Source organism: Leptosomus discolor, chromosome Z (assembly GCF_034619465.1).
Source record: "Leptosomus discolor isolate bLepDis1 chromosome Z, bLepDis1.hap2, whole genome shotgun sequence".
Lineage (NCBI taxonomy): Eukaryota > Metazoa > Chordata > Aves > Leptosomiformes > Leptosomidae > Leptosomus > Leptosomus discolor.
In genome coordinates, this window is record NC_141419.1 from 57,634,257 (window position 1) to 57,647,342 (window position 13,086).

The following is a 13,086-nucleotide window of genomic DNA, read 5'->3' on the forward strand; positions in this document are numbered from 1 at the left end:
ATTGTAATCAATGTTAATTAACCAAACTCCTTTTCAGACCAGGCTATGCCGAGGGAGCAGCTGCATATATTTTTGACCAAGACAACTGATTTTGCTGGTCTTCAGTAAGGGACAGGGTGATGGCTTTGTAAGCTGCAACAGAATACAAGATTAGTGAAAACAAAACGGAGAGACTTTAAGTCCTTTGGAAAAATGTGTCTTCAGGGACAGAGGAAACAGCAGCAAATATTTATGGAACGGGCAGCGGGATGGTGCAGTGCTGACCCCTTGGCTCCTAGTTCAAATTATACCCTAATTGTGGAGACTTAAAATTATTTCATGTTTTTCAATGAACTATGCAAAACAGACATTTGTTCTCAGGTCAAGTTCAGGAGAAAAAGTGCTGAATCAGAAGTGGCACCCACAAAGCTACAGTCTTCACAGATTTCTCTTGTGCATATGATACTATTTCTTTTAAGGTTGTAATTATGAAAGCATTTTAAATTTCTGTATTTTTTAAAAAAATAAAGTTTTCATTTTTGTTGCTGCAGAAAGTTTGCAAATGTGACTAAAATATATCCCAAAAGCATGGAAACTAGAGTGGGAGAACAGTAGGGGAAGGGCTGCATCCTGGTGTTTGGACCCAGGTTTGACAGCACTGCACTCCTGGAAAGACAGCCAAAGGCTGAACAAACACACAGGCCAAGTTGTCTTCTCTTCTCCCGAATTGCTTCCTGCTAGATGGGTGGATGCAGTCAGAGAAAGCTGCTACTGCTCCTGCGTGAGCTATACGTGTTCTTCAGATAAACAAAGGAGTTCATTTTCTAGTGCTGTCAGACTATTGCTTCTTCCTGACACAAGACTCTTTAAAAATTCACAGTGCAAGAGAAGGAAAATATACTGCAAAGCAGGATTTATATACTTGCCTATATGCAAATCTTGCTGCATTGATCTGTGAATTTAGCAAATAAAGCTATCTTTCCAGGGATCTTTGACTAGAATAAAAATTGAGGCTTTCAATGAACTCTTAGTGGCACAAGAATGAACTCTAGACAGCACCAGAAAATATTGTTATTCCTCAGGCTTAGCAGGGGGCTTGACTGCAAACGCACTGTGACAGGAACCTTTTCTGTTCTGCGTTTGTACTCTGGAAGCCAGCGGATCACAGTTTCCAATTAGTTCTTCTAAGCACAGCAGTGATACATAGGCATCAATGCAAAACTAGTATGAGTGACTTGATCTAAGAAAAGGCAGAGCCACAGATGCAATGTGCTGTGCTGTATGAATGGTAGCAGGTAAATCTCTGCTTTTCCTTGGTCACAGTTACCACACACAAGTCACTTAATGGCTGTTGCTCAGTTCTATGTGTAGTTGGAATAACAACAATCCCTTCTTTATGTCCTTTGTCTTGTCACTTAAGGTGTAATCTTGCAGAACAGGATACTTTTTTTATGGATTTGAGTAACATCTACCACAACTAGGACTGAGAAGGTACAGGGAAGGAGATGTCTTGACTCCACAGAGGCTTGATGGGTTTGCTTAGATAGCATATGAAATTATTAACTGGGGGGGGGGAAAAAGATGTCCATGAAGTTTTATAAAACACAGAATTTATTTCTTGTGCTTCTGACATTTTGGGGTATTATTTTTTCTAGGAAATATAAGGGAATATGGGAAGTATATGCCAGGAGTGTAATTTAGCCCAATTTTATTACAGACATGGCCTACCATTACGAGGAGAAAAAGGTAGTCTCTGCCCAATGTTAATGCCACAGGAGGTAGCAGAGTCACCCCCTGTGCTTTATGCAGTATGGCTACCCAAACTCACAGTGGAGCGACCCAGTGCAGAATTCAGAGGTACAGGAGCAACAGTAAATGTAGACTGCCTCCTGGTGCAGAAAGCTGGAAGCCATTCCTGCTTCAAAAGAAGAAAAAAAGAACAAAACAAAAAACCAACACGCTAATCACAGGACCCCATTTTCCAAGTGCATATTTGCTGACAATAGGCACCAAATTTGCCACTCCAGGTTTTCCTAGAATAGTCTGGATATAGAAAACAAACCTCCTTTTCTCTTTCTCTCTTGAAAATGAGCTGTTTTCTAGCTTTCTATGAAGCAGAAACTTCAGTCCTAACTGAGCATGTGGATCATAACCTGTGATATGTAACCAAGAGACATATACAGAGCTTTTACTACAGAAGAAACAAACGTAACTGATCTGCAAGAGGGATCGTTTAATTTGTGATTTACAACAAACAAGAAAAAAGTTTTCATATAATATTGTAAAAGCTTTGGGTGTCATGAACCCTCATTAAATCCTGGACTGTAAACAGTGGCCTCTAATAGGCATTTAATAAGTTTATCACAGAGGCAACAGTGAAACTTGAAGTGTAGGAGAAGTTTCACTGCTTTTGTACAGAGCTTGCTTCTATTGGGGAGTATTAGCAAACACTAAACAACTGAATTGTAGTCTTGGAAACTCCTCAGATAAAAATGCATCATCCAGGGGAGGACACCATGTCAGCATTACCATAAAGACTTATATAGGTCACAAGTTGTTTGTTGAATGCCACTTCAGCTGGAAAGTAACTTGCAGCATCCATTTAGGTTGGTGACAGGATTGAACGTCCCAGTGTATGGAAAAGGTCTTGTGCCTGATGTGAAGAAATAATATCGTGGTTGTAAGGACAGCTGAACAAAAATCTACTGACAATAACATTTGAAAAAGGGTCTGGTTTGTTCCATGACCAACACTGAAGTGATGTTCATCTGTAAAGTTTGAATTTTGATTTACTTCTAAGCAAATTTGAACCAGCTTCTACATCTGAGGTTCAAGAACAGGCCTTCAAATCCTTCAGTTAGAATTTGCTTAGAGATTTTGAATACATTTGAAAACAGCAGTAGTCCGAGCATGCCAAACTCCAGCAGTTCAGTTTATCAGTGGATTAACAGTGGTGGTTTCAAAAAGGGGCACTTTCAGATGATGTGAGCCATCCAACATTGTGCGATTCCAGGAGAGAGATCAGTAGAAAAGTGAATGGAAAGCACCATGAACATTCTTCAGTGCAACTGGGATCTGTCCCATGCAGGTCCACAAAGGTAAATCAAATACTTCTCCACCTTTTTCTTACCATAAAAGGAAGATACTTTCACTGGACATCTTTTATCTTTGCAAAACAAAAAATTATTTCATGCCTAACCAATGTCTGCAGGTAACTGTCATTGATGACTCAGTTTATTATGAGTTGTCAATTGGTTACTTGTTAATATCTATCTTGTGTTAAATTAATTTCACGTGTCTCTTGATCATACGGAAGTTTAATTTCTACAAAGCGAAAGGTGTTAAAATTTCAAGTTTCAAGCCAGTGAAGGTTGTATGCACTCCCACGTATATCAGACTTGTGAGCATTGCCACTTTCCAACTTCCCCTGTGTCCCCACAGAAGCTCAGCAGTGCAGGAGTTGGAGACATTTCTCATTTATGCAGTCATCCCACCCAAGAGAGTTTTTGCTGATGGAACATTTTTCTGAACTCAACTCAGGAAACTACACACACACACACTAATACCCCATTACTGCTAGCACAGCTGAAACATACACCCAAATATTAGCAAAGGATTAACAAAATCTACAGTGAAACTTGCATTCACAGCAGTCCTGGAACTTGACAAGTATTTAAGAGACACATGCAAAAAATCCTCATTTCTTATTCACCAAAGATAGAGCATTCAGCATGTTGCAAGAGTGATGCTTTTCAGTAGGTAACCTTCTGCTACTTCATAGTTATCACTTTAGAGCATCTCCAATGACTTAATCCTTTCTGAAGACTACCTTGTCCAAGCAGTTGGTGTATTACCAGGGCCCTTCAGTAGTTCCTAAAAATATTTGTGTGAAGGGATCATTTTATCCAATACCAAAATATAGCCTCCCCTGTGGTATAACTTGGCAACTATTTAATGGCACAGAGCAATGTTGTATGAGAAGTTTAAAATGGAAAGTGAAGAACATGAGAAAACAATTCTGCCTTAACAGCAAGTGGCTTAGTTACTTTCCTGCTTGTACTACAAAGATTTCATTTTCAATAGTGTATAACTAAACATCATGATGTGTGAAACACCATGGCTTTGCTAATTTAATTAATGTAAAAACATGGGGAATAGCTGAGGATTGCCTATATACATTCAGTCTCTAGAACTTGTGCTTCTTATTTTCAGGGTATAAAACATTTCTGGAGCTTGTCACACAGAAGATGTACCACACTAAAGAGCAGAATAAACATGGCTCTGGATGAAAACTGTTACTTAGCAAAATGCTGGGGATTGTTTTTTGAGAAAATACCGACAGGTAGATTGAACGTCATTTTTTTTTTTTTTTTTTCATAAAATCGGTCCCATTTTCTTCTCATCGCAGTGCTAATTTTCTAATGCCTTCAGCAGCCAAATTCCTGTTGGCACAAATGCCTGTTAGATTTGCTATTAGACAAATTCATTGCCATGTATTTGTCCAAGCAGAATTCCAGTGATATTTTCAAACACACAAAGCAGTGCAAGTGAGTTTTACCTTGCTGACACAGTGTTTGGTGTTAACTGCAGGTTCTGTGGAATGACCAACTTACATAAATGCAGAAAATACAATGATTTTGGATTGTGTAAAATTCTTTCTTGAGGCTCACATGACAGCCAGGCTTAACTTACAAGCCAGTTTTCTTTCAGCAAACTCATTTAATGTTGGCTGGAGGAAAATGGTACATCAGTGCCAGACCTCCTCCTCCAGTTCCCTTCTTCTTGTGTCTTGGTCATTGAAGAGTACTGATGGCTGCAGCAAGGGATCTGAACCCTGGTATGAACAATTTAACTTTCAGAGAATTCAGAAAAATCAGGTAATATCTATTAAATTCATGAAGAGAATTGGACATTTTCAAAGGGCAATTCAGACCTGACAGAGGCTCCACTACCCTTTCACTGTCTACAACAAAGCCAGTCTGTGGTGAGGGTGTCCCTAAATTGGGCACATCTATGCAAGTGTCTGAAATTAGGTAGGGTGAACAAGGACTAGATGTAGGTTACCATTTCAGAACATGGTTTGGCTTCCAGAAACTCAGAAGTTAGCTTTTCAGCATTCATGTGAAAAACGAGGTAATATTACCAATCACTGTAAAGCAATCAATTTCCCAACACAACCAACAGCTCATTAAGCTATATGTTTAGTATCTTATTGCTGTTGTATTATGCTATATGTAAAAAGCAGTCAAAGCAGATAGGGAAACATACTCAGACATCGTTTAATCCACAACACACAAATGATGGCAGTATTGTCTGCAGTGATGAATGGAAGCAATGAAGGAGATGTCAAAGAAAAAAAAAGTCTGCCCCCAACATGCTGTTCCTCCAGTTATCTGGAAGAAAGCATACAATAAGACCAAGAGAGTCTGTGAAAATGTTGGATGCAGTTTTGGTGGGGAAAGTAGTGGAGTTTTTCTGGATCATGTAAAAGGAAGAAAGTGTGAGTGGAGCCTGGCAGTAACACAGGTTTTACGGGGAAGTGATGAAAACAAAAGCAAAGAGACAAGCTAGAACTGGAGGTGACAGAAAATGTATTTGTAGAGGGAAGCTAAAGGCAAAATATAGCCAAAGTAACCCCATAAAATCCTCTACCATGAGCATTCTGAGGCTGCAATTTTATTTTCTGTTTATTTTACAAGGTGCAAACTGGTCTTTCAGTTAGAAAACAATCCTGTTAAATATTTTCTCTCTAAAAAGACTAGTTTCCTTATTAAAACTGCAGTGGGTTTCACATTCTCCCCAGACAGTTCTTGGGTTTTTGTGCTCTTCTCTCAAATAAGGGCTACCTATTAATCACAAAGCAGATCCTGGCATATGCGTACAGTCCAAGGCAGGGTAATCAGAGATTGTGCTGCTCATGGTATCTAAAAATTAAAATGCAGCTGTTGAGAAATCGATATAAACTAACTACAGTAGCCTGGAGTTAAATGTTTATATTAGTAAAAACTGGCCTAGCTCTTGAGTTCCTAGAAGATCAGAGTCAACTTTCAGCTTGTGACTCAATTGTAAAACAATGCCATTTTCTCTTCTTAAGCCAGCAGACAGCCCAAAACAACACTCATGGGAAGACACAATTCTTTAAAAGGGGTATTTTCTTTGCTGAGTCTTAAGTCCAAAGTTCTCAGATTATTCTGTGTAAGTCTTTACTCTTAACTATTTCACCAATGAAAAAAGTAGGTGAGAAAGAATAGGGAAAACTGTATCAAATATCACTGCATACTGGACAAAACATATACTCAATCTGTTGCAAATTACATCCTGTTTTGGTATCTCACTTTAGTTTAAATTTTGGGCCATTTGTGGGAAAGGTCTACTGCTGCCAGCGGTAAAAGACAACACCTTAGCAAGGCCAAGAAAACTATGACAACATAAAGCACAAAAAACCCACTCAAAACCGAAGTGGCAAAACAGATATGAGTTCCTGCCCCCCATTCAAGTAATAAAGTTCACTGATAACATTGGTGCATTTTTTTTGTAATCAAAAGCAGCCATATACTTGTGAAATTAAAGTTTTATTTTAATCAGAAAAGCTCAACTTTGTGTAACATAGCTGATGCTGGACAATAGTCAGTATCACGTGGAGAAGAAGAAGGTTATCAGTAGTCAACATGGATTTGCCAAGGGGAAATCATGCTTGACCTTCCATGATGGCATGACTGGCTGGGTAGATGAGGGGAGAGCAGTGGATGTTGCTTACCTCTACTTCAGCAAGGCCTTTGACACTGTCTCCCACAACATTCTCATAGGAAAGCTTAGGAAGTGTTGGTTAGATGGATGGACAGTGAGGTGGATTGAGAACTGGCTGAATGGAAGAGCTCAGAGAGCTGTGATCAGCAGTGCAGAGTAGTACTGCACCTGGGGAGGAATAACCCCATGCACCAGTACAGGCTGGGGGTTGACCTGCTGGAGAGCAGCTCTGTGAAGGACCTAGCAATTCTTGTAGATAAGAGGATGGGGCCAGGCTCTTTTCAGCAGTGCCCAGTGACAGGACAAGGGGCAACAAACTGAAGCACAGGAAGTTCCGCCTCAACAGGAGGAAAAGCTTCTTTACATTAAGAGTGGCAGAGCACTGGAACAAGCTGCCCAGGGAGGTTGTGGAGTTTCCTTCCCTGGAGATATTCAAAACCTGCCTGGACATGATCCTGTATGACCTGCTGTAGGTGAACCTGCTTTAGCAGGGGCTTGGACTAGGTGATCTCCAGAGGTCCCTTCCAATTCCTACTGTTTTGTGATTCCATGATTAAGAGTAAATGCCAAAAGCATTTGATACACAAGTCTCTCCTATTTACACTTTCATGGACGATCTAGAAAAAAAAAATCTGAACTGTCCTATTAATAAAAAAGAGAAGTCACTAAACTTTGCCAAAAACAGAACAAAAATTCAAAGCCATATTGACTTTGAACCTCATTTAACAGATTAAATGTTCTTTGTTTCTGGGCCAAACCTTAAAGCTGTTAGAAATAGACTGCAAATGTCACAAAGAGACTCAGTTTGGAAACATGTTTAGCCAACGTAACTCGAGAAAACTAACTCCATATCAACAGGGGGTGAGATTGGCACAAGGCTCCGTTTGCATGTACAGTTCACCTGTGTGAGTTAAGAGCTAGTCTGGAAACCACAGCTTCTGGATTTAGAACAGAGCTGCAAATGCTGCTGTTTGTGTGCAGTGTTCATCAGTTGATTTCAGGCTGATGCATCCCCTAAATTTGCTTTTAAGTCCTAGAGAAATGTAAATCAGGAGTTATTTTCAAACCAGAGTTTGCTTTTTTCAGGATGAGGTCCATGGATAAGGCACTTCTGACAAGGAAGATGAGACAGTAGGGAAGACTAAACTTATCAGCATTATAGAGAGGAAAGGGTTTTTTTCAGTGTGAGACCAGAATTCAGTAAAGCAACCCTAGGAGCCCATAGAGTAGCTCAATGCAGGTGCATGAAGTGGGAACACTGACTATGGGGGAGAGACATCTGCCATCTCGTCCTGCACAAACCTTAGTGAGTACTCGTGCTTCAGAGCAAGGTGCAATAACAATGTAATGGACTAACCTAGAATAACCTGACCTCCAAAGAACCTTGCTATTAGCCCCCTGCTCAATTAGTGAGTGATTTTTGCTCTAGACCTTTAGGGCTTATAAGACACATTTGTTTTTCTTGCCTAATGACGATGGATCTTGTAATTATCCCTGTGTTGTCTGATGCTTTAATAGAGCTCATTATGCTCTTAATCTCGGTGATACATTGCATTGGCCCAGGTACCGGCTAGCCTTCCATGTAAGGATGCATGGTCTCATGTTTTATGGAGTGGAAATAAGAGCTCCTGTGTCCCCACACCCACCCAAAAATGTTATGTTAAAAGAACAAAGCCTGCAATAGGCCATTTTCTCCAGCCCTATGCACAGCCCTGAAACGTCCCAAAAGTCCCACTTCTCCCCTCAGCTGCTTCCCAGGGCTCAGGTGCTCCCCACTGCCTGGTGCAGGTCCAGAGATCCACCGTCCTTCCCATGGGACATGAGGGTAGCTCCAGCTTGGCTGTGCCCCTAGCTCCCTGGGCACTGTGCATACATTCTCAGCCGGCCCCAGGGCTGTGAATAGCTGCAGCAGCACAAGCTGGCTCCCCTCACCTGAAGGTCTCTCTGGGACTCCCAGGACCACAGCATAGCCCATGAACTTGGGCAAGACTTTTTTTCAAGTCTTCATATCTAGGAAAAAGAAGCAAAACCAACCAGAACAAATCACAGCAATCATTAAAAAGTAGGTTATCAGTATAGTACTGCCATCAGAACTTCCTCCGAATAAAAAGTTTATTTCATCACTGTCTTGTTTTTCAGCTTCATTAAAAAAATCCTTTTTTTTTTTTTTTTTTTAAGGAAAAGGGTAAGTGAAAACAGGCAATTTACTCTCTCCATTCCTTACTTTAAATATTTTCCTTGTGTTCTTGCATTATGGGCCACTTTGTAGCTTTTGCCACAGCTTTCTGCTGCTCTTTACAATGCAAGATAAGGTACTGATCACACAAAACTGCTTTAATTCCTTTCTTCCAGCTGCTAGATCATGTTAAACAACAAAAGGTGTGTTTCTGAATACTCATTGCTCATGTAAGCAAATGCTGCAGCTGTGGCAAGGATCTTGTCAGCTCAAGAACAGAAAACAAATTAATCAATGAAACATGCTATTTAAAATGTGATCTGACACATTTTAAAAAAAAAAAAATCTTTCAACCTATTACATGAAATAAAAGCACAAGCAAAAAATGAAACCTGAGAGAATGTTTCATTTTATTTTCATTAAACATTTACTAATCTGGGTAGGGCTTTTTTTTGGTTTTCGGTATTTATTTGCTAGAAAGTTATTCAGAATATTTTAAAGAATATTTTGGAGCCATCACATCTATTTAAGAAACCTCATGAAATATTTTGGGATCATGTATGCCTTCACTGCTGTTTCACCATAAAAAATTCTTAAGCACATCAAATTCACGATAGTGGTCACACATGCTGCCAAGTGGGTACAACCTCCTGTTGAGACCTGAATTGCAGAATCAGGACCCTAACTTGACATGGAGGATGGGGAGATGCTGATAGCCGACTCCTTGAAGCAAACAGATGTCATCGATCTGGGGGAAAAAAGTCTATTTCTACTTTTTCGGCAGGATCTCGAAGAGTTAATATAGTATTTCCAAAACAATGCAATCAGCTTAGGAGCAACGATTTTTCACTGGAGCTAGCACTTGCTAAGTTTTGTAGGTCCATAATCTCAGTGATCCTTTTTCTCATCAAGTCATGAAAAAACTTAAAAAGGTCTTGCAGGCTACCAATGTGTTCTTATCTTACCAAGAACAAGTATGGCCTCATAAAAACTGCTTGCATCTCCACTTCTGAATCCAGTCAAGATATCATCAGATAAAACGGCATCATTTTCACTACTTTTTCTATTCATAGATTTATTGTTAACTTTGGCACCTTTTTTTGTTTCGCATTATTGCACACTGCACTGCTCTAAAACTAGTTTTAATTTTAGTACATACTATATATTTTACTGCCACATCCTGGGAACAATCAATGACCTTTCTGAATAATGTATCACTTTACTGAATGTTGCATGCAATTAAAAAAAAATGAACACATGTTATATTTATATTTGTTAATAAAAATTCCTTCTCAAATGATACTGCTATCAACACAATCATATAGACAGCCATTGCTATTAAAGGTAAGCATGAACAAAACCACAAATGTCAAGATTTAGAGGAACTGACCTCTCAGTAGCATAATGATAATAGCATGCACTTTCTTTTCTAGTTGATAGACTCCTACTTGCAATATTTTCCACTGGTTTGGATACAACCTGTTCTGGTGCCATACCTTCACTGATTTCAACTGAATGTGGTCAGTCTGGAGACAGCAAAGAAGATAAGAATAAAGAGCCACTCGTAAATAAGTTCATGTATTGCTACAGAATGGGGAAAATGGTAGAGAACCTCTTGTGATCATGATATTGTAGAAAAAATAGAAGCTTCCTCCATGTAAGCAGTAGGGCAATTTATTGCCAAGATTGAACTGCGCCTGGATCCTTTCACTTTTTTGACACAGCTGATTTTAGCATTTATAAAGATGTGCTGGCTCATATTAACCCATGCAGCTAATCATCAGTCATTCCTAAAGGTTGTTGACTGACTGCCACGTTTTCCCTAAAAATGCAGAAGCACATTACAGAAGTCCATGAAAACTGGTCAGTCACTTTCCTCCATTCCTAGCAGGTCCTTAGATCAGTTTGCAACTATCTCTACAGTGCATTCCTTATTGCTCAGCTTCCTATTATTAACAAGATTTCCATCAACCCAAGCCTCCTGGGTTCACACGGCTGCACATGCAGCCAGCTAGCTCACCTGTGACTTTGCTGGTTGGCACCTTCCACAGTGAACTCTGGACTGGGGAACATGCTCTTTCTCTGCTACAAGATAGCCTTGCAGTTTTGTCTCCCTTGCTAGACGATAGGGACAGTTTACTTTGAAAGGTTTAGTCGTTTCTGTTTTAATCAGATTTTGCAGATATATGAATGTCTTAAAACACTTGGCATATTAGACAGACATTGGATATATCACAATATTGTAAAATGTTTAAGGAAAGGAAGAAACACAAACACACTATCCTTGACTTTGTAGGCTTGGTTTCCTTTTTATGATGATTATAATGTTAAATGAAAATAACCTGTTTTTTAAAAGGGGACTTTTGTCCTCCATTGTTTATTAGCTATACGTAACTGCTTAAATTGCAGGGTCACTTTTCCAGGTCATGCATTTCACATAGTCCCTCTTTATGTATAAATATGACTTGAGCCTTCAGACTCCAGCACACAGTAACTCAAGCTATAAGTAGTGTTTGTTTCCTTACTATAGGCATTCTGGTTTTGACAGTGATGCCAAAGTTTATGTTTTAGAAACAGCAAGCTGCCTCCTCTGCTTCATGTAGGAAGGGCCCTATGATGGCCACAAAGTAAAGAGAATTAAGAAAATAGTCAGGTCTCTGCAATAGGTAGCCTGCATTTTTCTGCATGTCCTTTCCACTGTTTATGCTAGGTTATAAAGCAAGAAGGAATCTAAGTTTTGTGCAGTAAGAAATGGCCAGCGCAATGTGTCCCTGCCATATCAGCTTGGATGACAGCACACTGCTACCTTTGCCAGAAGAGTTCAGAGTTCCCAGACATCTTACAGGGTCACCTGGACACATGCAGGTTGTTATACCTGGCAGTAACCACCCCTCTGTTGTTACATGTAGCCTGCATGCAGAGATGCCCTATACCACCAAAACCCCCCAATCTGCACAGAGGCTCCAGATGTCTTTGAAGCTTAGCAGCTCACTAGGTCTGCTACTTCTTTTTTTCTTCTGTAGAAAGTACATCACACCTACCCATCATCTGGTGAGCTGAGTTGTTACACTTCTCTCTTGACACCAATAAGCCTAAATTTAACCAAGAGGCTAGTGAGCTTCTGCCATTACTTTTTTCTTCCCTGGCAGCAGGCAGAGTTGCAGGCTCTTGCCTCTGAATCATACTTTCTCAGTGCAAGAAGTTTTATGAATGGTGAGTGTAGGAATTAACTTAGAGTGTTCCTGGAGAAAGGAACTACTTATCTGTGTAATTATTTTTTTTATACAAGATTTGGGTTTTTTTGTGGGTTTGGTTTTGGTTGGGTTTTTTTCAAAAAACCACCAGCTTGCAATAACAGTTGGTGCCTTGCAATTAAATAATTTAACATCTGTATGATATTGCTGTTAATCTCTTTGGAGCCACTACTATTGAATGTGTACTGAGCATGGTACAAGGCTCAGAACCTACAAAATGATAATAAGAGGTTTGCTTGGTCACTTTCAGACCGAAAGAATGAGCTCAAGGTCATGGTCTAGGACTGTGCTATAGCTGATCTGTTATTGTATTATTTCATCTCCCGTTCTATTTGTTGATATTTTTACCGGTGGGAGTGATCCATTGTCTCTAAAATCAAGCTGCCTTTTGCAGTTGACTTCCCACTGACATGAGGAGCAGGCAGTGATTTTGCTTCCAGATGAAACCTGAGCAGAATAAACCTCTATGAAGAATGGAGAATGGTGGCAGCCCAGTGAAGTGCCTGAGAGCAAAGTGTTCAACATGCTCACTAATAAGTGTCAGCTTGATTTGAATCACTTGCTAAAGTGCAGCCCGGCTGAAGCCAAAAGAACATACCTTTCCTCAATGAAATGGAATCCCAAGGCATAAATAAAAGATTTCACCTGGGAAGAGTGATTTATTATCTCCATCCCAAGAAAGAAGCCTGTGATTTACCACACTTCTTTGCTTTAAAGCAGAAGCAAAAATAATCCCTTCCCCCAAAATGACCCCTAAGCAGCAACCACGAGCACTATCTCTATTAGTTGGAAAAGAAGTCTGAGATGCGTTTGTACCAATGATTTAGTTGAAGTCAACACAGTCATACAGATGGAAGAACAGAACACATGAGAGACAAACTGGGTCCATGGCTTCAAAAATCATGAGAAATTCACTGATATTCATTTAAA